The 7,379-nt window shown below is 40.1% G+C and overlaps 1 protein-coding gene across 1 annotated transcript in view; it reads left to right on the top strand.

Moving 5' to 3' along the window:
- Positions 1–4,070: 4,070 nt before the first annotated feature.
- Atg4c (autophagy related 4C cysteine peptidase) overlaps positions 4,071–7,379 on the top strand; it is a 61,749-nt gene continuing 58,440 nt past the window's right edge. The window contains exon 1 of the mRNA XM_028778782.1: positions 4,071–4,320. The gene's annotated coding sequence lies outside the window, so the exon portion shown is untranslated. The remainder of the gene's footprint in view (positions 4,321–7,379) is intronic.

The following is a 7,379-nucleotide window of genomic DNA, read 5'->3' as shown; positions in this document are numbered from 1 at the left end:
TAGATAGATAGATAGATAGATAGATAGATAGATAGATAGATAGATAGTAGGTGTCTAGGTGTATAGCTCAAATAAAATAAATTCCAAGTACATTAAAAGTACTTGGGATTTAGAGGCAGGAGGATAAGGAGTTCAAGGCCATTCTCTGCCACTCTGTCAATTGGAGATTGTGGTGGTTTGAATATGCTTTGCCCACGAAAAGCTTTGAATCTCAGCCCAATGCAGAAGAGATCTGTAGTATGTAATTTTTTAAAAACCATGCTAACTCCAACTAGGGGCCGACCACATCGGTTTTGCCCACTCCCCATGGCTAGCCCTAAGCAGCCGTCTGGCCTTGATTCCTGCGGCCAGCTTGCTTAGCTGACCAAAACCATTTTTTTTTCCTTGAAAACACTTAGAGCTAGCCGATTGTGTTCCTCAGGCCAACACCCTTGGATGGTCTGCAGAAGCCAACAACACTTTGGTCTCACTCAGCTCCCTCTATCCCCATGAAAGGAAAACGCTAGAGGCTTACTTATATTATACCAGCCAGATTTATATCAGTAAATCTCCAACCCCGATATGCCCATGCTAAGTACACACAACTTAATATGAATACAAGCTGAATACCTAGATTGGGCAAATACACCCTACACTACTCTATTGTCCAGCTATGAAATCTCTAGCTACTTGCAGCTCCTCTAGGCTGTGGTTCTGCTCTGTCTTCAACCTCTTTTCCTCCATCTTTTTCGCCCTCCATCCTCTGTCTTGTCCTCTCTTCTTCCTCCTTCTCTCCCTTCTCTAAAACTTTCATCGTTGCCTTTTCCTTCTACTGTCCAATCACAGGCTCTAGCCTTTATTTGACCAACTAAGATTTTACCTGGAATTACCTGAGTATGTGATCTACCCCTCATTGGGGCACCCCTCTTTTTTTTTTTTTAAAGATTTATTTATTTATTATATATGAGTAGCTGTCTTCAGACACACCAGAAGAGGGCATCAGATCTCATTACAGATGGTTGTGAGCCACCATGTGGTTGCTGGGATTTGAACTCAGAACCTCTGGAAGTGCAGTCACTGCTCTTAACCACTGAGCCATCTCTCCAGCCCGGGGCACCCCTCTTGAGAGAGCAGAAAATACAAACAGCAATCCACAACAGAGACCTTCCTTCTGGCTGCTCATAGAAGAAGAGTCTCCTTCTGTCTGCTTTTTGATCAAGACATAGAACTCCCAGCTCCTTCTTCAGCAGCAGTGTGTCTGCAGGCATGCTGGCATGTTTCTGGCCATGATGATAATGGACTGAACCTCTGAGACTGTAAGCCAGCCCTAAATAAATCTTTTATAAGAGTTGTCTTGGTCATGGTGTCTTTTTACAACAATGAAACACTAAGACAGAGATTATCCTGTGCTACAAAAAAACCCTGTCTCTAAAAACAACAGTAAAACCCAGACATTGACAAAAGTTAACATTTTAATGAGAAGGATGCTGTAGAGCCTCTGGCATCATTGTGCACACTAAGAGACCCTGAGAACTTTTTGATTTGTACAAAATACAGTGTTTGGAGTCTGAGGGACAGACAGGTTCAAAAGGCAGTTCTTACCTTTTAGATGGTAGATCAGCTAATGAAGGGTTACAATTTAACAAATGTTTAAGTGATTATGCAGTCAAGGTTATATACATTATTTTTCTTTCTTTTCTTTTTTACTTTATAAAAGCTGAGGCTCTCTTCTCTGTCCTCTTGACATTTCTCCTAATTATCTCCTAATTATTAAATCTACCCCTGCTCCAGGAACAGCTAATAAGTGCTTTGTCCCTAATCTGTTGAAATGAGCAGTCTGTCCAGTTTTGACTCCTGTGTATATGGCAACTGGCTCATGTAGACAAAGACACATTTATAGGAAAGACTAGGGCTGGGTGCTGCAGCTCTAAGAACCTCTAAAAAGCAGTCTGTTACATAAATTACATACTTTTAAACCTCTCCTCTGTGTTCATTTACACAATTGAATGTTAAGACTGCTTTAGAACTATGTCTACCAGAAATGCAGCATATTTCAAAAGCTTCCTTAATATCACTGTAACTTAGTGTTTATTTACCACAAACACCAGTGAATCGCACTCTTCCTAACTATAGTTCATCAGCATTCCCACCCAGTCACTACTGGAAACATTCTCTCCTACTGCAATTCCACTTTGGAGCATGAGTATGAAAAGCAGCAGACTCTTTTCCATGATCATAGATTTTAAATATTTACTTGCTTGCCTTGCATAATTTAGCACTGGAGCTGGAAAGCAGTTTATATGCTAGTGGATTCCTTGCCAGTGTCAGAGAATAGAAAGTCCCTCTGTGACTCCTGTGTGAAATTGTAAAAATGTAAGACATTCTCACTTCCTTTTCTAACCAATTAAAGTTTGTTTTACCATAACTCTACAGAAAGCCTCTGCTTGTGGTATACATATAATATACCATAATTTTCTGTAGTTAGCATAAAAATCCAAGCCCTGGCTCTCATGGTTTGTTAATATAGCATGCCAAAAATTAAAATACAGTCATTCTGGTAGTACACGTGTGACAGACAATCTTGGTGGTAAATTTGACTATGTCTAGAATTAATTCAGACTAAAGCTGCTGGGGATTGTAGTGAGGAGTTTTCTTAATCAGATTATTTGAAGTAGAAAGACCCACCCTAAATGTAGACCATGAGTTTTTGGTAGCAGCCCAAATAAAAAGGAAGGAAGCTGTTCTATGTCCATTTGTCCCCATTCCTCACCCCCTTTGCTGGCAAGTTCATTTATCCTGTTGTTGCCAGTACTAAATACAACTTCTTTGGAATTGAAATGAAGACAGCGCTCCAGGAATCTTACAGGATCCCAGTGCCAGACTGGGATTTCTGAGACATCTAGCCTCATGGATCAAGCATCTACCAGAGTCTCAGTATTTCCAATGTGTGTCAGCCATTGTTGAACTACCTGGACAACATCCTGTAAGCAAGTCTAATTCCCCTTCTAATATACCTTCATTCTATCAGTTCTGTTCCTTTAGAAAACTCTCATACAAGTCCTTATAGAAATTATGAAAAGGCTTGGGACAGCTTGTGAGATCTGTGTTATCTCCTCTAAGTTGTCAGAAAGTGTTCTGCATTTCAAAATATGAATCAAACTATCTAAGCAGACAAAGGATCAGATACTTTGTTATCTATGCTAATAAATGCCCCTCTTGTTGTGTTGTTATACCCCTGCACTGATTATTTGGCTGTCCCACGTGACTGGTGAATAAATTGCTCTAGTAATTTTAGGCGACTGTTTTCATGAGAATAACATGAATTTTCTCAGTGTCATAGCACAGGTCAGATAATGAGTTCTGGGCCAGTTTGGCCTTATTGCAAGTCCCTATCTTCAAACAAAACACCACTCAATTCTAATCGTGAAACACAGTTACAATTCAAAGAACATATTTTGTATTCCAGAAGGCTTTCACTCTCTCGATGTTTAACTGTCGGGTAGCAGAGATTGTTGATTTTTTTTTTCCTTGTAGTTTCTGCTCTTATTTCTTATGCATTGCTCCAACAGTCTGCGTTACTGAAAACAATATTAGTAGAATTGCATTTTGTCACCATTTAGTATTTCTCTTCCCATTTCTTAAAAGGCAGGTCCTGTACTACAATTCTTGACAAGAATTCTTGACCGAATGCACATGACCCTAGATGGTCCACCAGGATGTAATCAATACCCCACACCATAGCTTGCCTTGGAGTAGATAGACCGTTAGTATTTTAATCCAAGTGGGTTTGGTTTAAGGACCCAGAGCTCTGTGCATGCTGGATCTTGTAGTCCCGAGACCGCAGACGTTTACGGTGTGTGGCGGCTGGTAGCTGAAGTCCAGTAGTTACAGCTACGAGGGACAGCTGTAATCCTAACATGGGCTTGCCGCTCACAAATACACGGCTCTAGGCTCTGAGCTTGTAGCCCGGGAACTTAGGGTCTCGGACAGGGCTGCCTGCGGACCGCGGCCTGCAGAGGCTTCGGTGTCCTGTGCTACGGTGGCCGCGCAGGACCTCCTGCCGCACGTCCCGCGGTGCGTACGCGTTGTTCGGAGCCGCTGCTGGAGCCGGAGCCTGTCCTGGTGTGGGGACTCCGCGGCTGTACAGTTATCCAGTCCTGTGTCGCGGAGAGGTCCCGAGGCTTGCAGAGTGAAGAAGGTTGGAGCTTGGTGTTTGTAGTCTCCGAATGGCCGGTTTTGGGGCCGTGGCCAACCGTCTGGGTTCCTGGAGGGTTTTGGAGCGTCTCTCGATTCTGCTTCCTCCTGCGGATTATCTTTTGACTCCTCATCGCCTTTTGAACTGTAAGCCTTCCAGTGGCCAGCTCTTCTATCCTTTTTGACCAGGAGAGGTTTTCTTCCTAGCTGCTTTATCCCATTGACTCTTCCTGTACTACTGATCTTCACTGCCTAGTTTCTCTTCATTTATAACAAAAAAGTGTGTCTGTGTGGGTAATGTTAGATCTCAGTCTGTCCATCTGTAGCCCCATTGCCCCTTTGAGTTGTTTGTAACCGCAATCTGTAGCACTATATACCCTGGCTGTACTAATAATGCTGATTTCATAGTCTGGGTTTTGCTCATTCTCACATGTCCACCCAGATCTGAGGGTTTTTGAAGTTGGAAACTGAGAATACAATCTTCCGTGCGATGTCCCGACGTCACTGGGGTCAGCTCAGCATGACTCTACTTGAGTTTATGTTTCTCAGGTTTTTTTTTTGTCTTATATATTTGTTTTTTTTTTTTTATTGATTACTTTTCCACATGGGGTTCATTGCGACCTTGGAGCTAAGAATATATTGTTTTATGGCTTTTTAATATTTGAATTACTTAGGTGAAGATTTCCTTCTGTTTATTTACCTTTACTGACCTTACATTCCCTTGGGAGTTTGGAATTGATTTTGTGTCAGCTGATAGCAGATAGACACAAAGGAGTGATCCTTCTTGGCTGCCATTTGTGGTTTTTAATTAGATTATGAGTCTTTGGAAGTGCCCAGAGGGATTGGAAAGGCTTTGAAATGTATTTTCTGAGTTTCAAATTATAAAGCTTTTATTTTTCCAAACAGGGAAGCGTCCTAATTAGTCTAGTGTCAGAAGCTAATTGACTGGTTCACCTGGCATAAGAATTTGAGAACAGAAGTTAAAAATTGGGCAATGTGAGAGACTGTATACATTAGTAAAATGAGTTTAGAGGCCACTCAGTTGATGCTTCTTCTATAAAATGTTATTCATATATATTTTTAAAAGAATATTTTGTTATGTTTTTTCTACACATGTCTGTTTATCTTGTGTGTGTCTGGTGCCTCCTGAAATCAGAAGAGGGTATCTGATCTGTAGGAACTTGAGTCACAGATGATTTCGAGCTACCATGTGGGTGCTGGGAATCGAACCAAGGTCATCTACAAGAAGAGCCAGTGCTGGTAACTGCTGAGCCAACTCTTCAGTCCTGATGCAAATATATTGAAAGATGTTTTGTTGAAGCTTTGTTCTTAGTAGTCTGATAGGTTTGTCAACATTTTTGCCTTACTATTTGCTAATGTTATACACAGAGTTATTTTCTATTTTCTGGGAACCCTTTAATTTAAGTGACTTTTTCAGCTCCTCTTCTAATGATTGTGTTACAGTGTTCCTAATATTTCTTCCTTTTGCTTTGTTTTGTTTTGTTTTAAAACCATCTAACCACGAAACCTGGGTTGACTCCAACTCTGTCTTCCCATCTCAGTGTCCAGAGTGCTGGGTTTACAGGCCTATGTCTAGTGTCATTCTTCTTTAAGAGATAAAAATCTATATCAATAAAATTAAAACATATGCTTCTGAGTTGGGATTATTTCTTTTTTTCTTTTTTTAAATTTTTTTAAAAAAATGTTAATCAAAGGGGGATTATTTATAATGAATCTGAAATGCTTTCAGTTATGTTTATGCTTATAAACGTATAATATTTTAGAATTGGTGCATGCCTGTAATTCCAGCTCTCAGGAGGCTGATGCAGGAAGAGTTCCATGAGTTGAGGCCAGGCTGGGGTATGTAGTTTGTTCTAGGTCAGCTTGGGCCATAGAGTGAAACTGTCTCCAAACAAATGCTAAACCACCAAACAAACAAACAAACTGACCTCCACAAACAAACAAAAAACAACATACTCATTTTCAGAATTCATTCATTCATGAAATTCTTTATTGGAAAAAAGGTAAGAAACTACATAACTACATAATTTTTAAATATATTTTCCCGAGGGTTTTGAGTTTAAAGTTGACTTTTTCCTGAGATCTTAGTCACTTACTAGGCAGTTATTAGATTCTTACTATTTAATGAAATGATGACATTTATTGCTTAGACCACCTTGCCTCCATGACTCATCTTTGTACTATATAATTTCAAAGTATTATCTCCACATTATGTGAACCCAGTAAGCTATTATTATCAATGTTTTGCAAATGGAGAAACTAAAGCTCAAAGAGTTTAAGTCCAGTTCTTTCTTTCTCTCTTTCTTAATTTCGTTTTTTTTCTTTTATACATTTGAGTGTACTGTAGCTGTCTTCAGACACACCAGAAGAGTGTATCAGATTCCATTACAAATGGTTGTGAGCCACCATGTGGTTGCTGGGTATTGAACTCAGGACCTTTGGAAGAACAGTCAGTGCTCTTATCCTCTGAGCTATCTCTCCAGACCCAAGTCCAGTTCTTTTTGATGCTTCTCAATGCACCAAAGCTGCAAAGATTTGTTTTTTATCTTGGGATGCATAAAGAGCATTAGTTCAACAAGTATATGTAAGTGGCCATTTTATATCTATCCATTCCTAATTATCTTTCTGCTTATGTACCCATATATCTGTTTTATATCTATTCATCCATATTTAACATCTACGTATCCTTCCATCTATGTATTTATCATCTATCATCTTAATGGGCAGAGATTGCTTTAAGTAAAAGTTATGAGGAAAGTACTTGCAGGTGGAAGCATGAAGTGAACAGATCCCTAAAGTTGAGTTGTAGGGGCTAGAGATTAGAACGACACCAGTGGACTGCTTTGTCATGCACTTAGCAGGCACACAATGTCTGCATTCAAAGACAACACTTTTCAGTGAAGCAGTGGCAACATCTCAGATGTGAAGTGCTGGGCTGCATAGTTCCTAAGTGATTACATGGAGAGTGGAAGGGGTCTGAGAGCTGTTGGTGGAAGGACCTGTACCATGCATCTACTGTTGCATTGTGGGGATAGCCTAGCAGCATAGTGACCAGGGTGACTGGTTGACAGGTTTGAAAAAGTAGACCAGGTAGGTGACTTGTAGATTCACCTGTTTTTAATCAACTCAGGATTTACATAATTTTCAAAATTTACTATTTTATGAGTTAGCATCAATTAAATAAG

This window comes from Grammomys surdaster, unplaced genomic scaffold, assembly GCF_004785775.1.
Source record: "Grammomys surdaster isolate TR1022 unplaced genomic scaffold, NIH_TR_1.0 341, whole genome shotgun sequence".
Taxonomy (NCBI): Eukaryota; Metazoa; Chordata; class Mammalia; order Rodentia; family Muridae; genus Grammomys; species Grammomys surdaster.
Note: the sequence above shows the minus strand (reverse complement) of the source record. Positions and strands in the feature narration are given on the sequence as shown.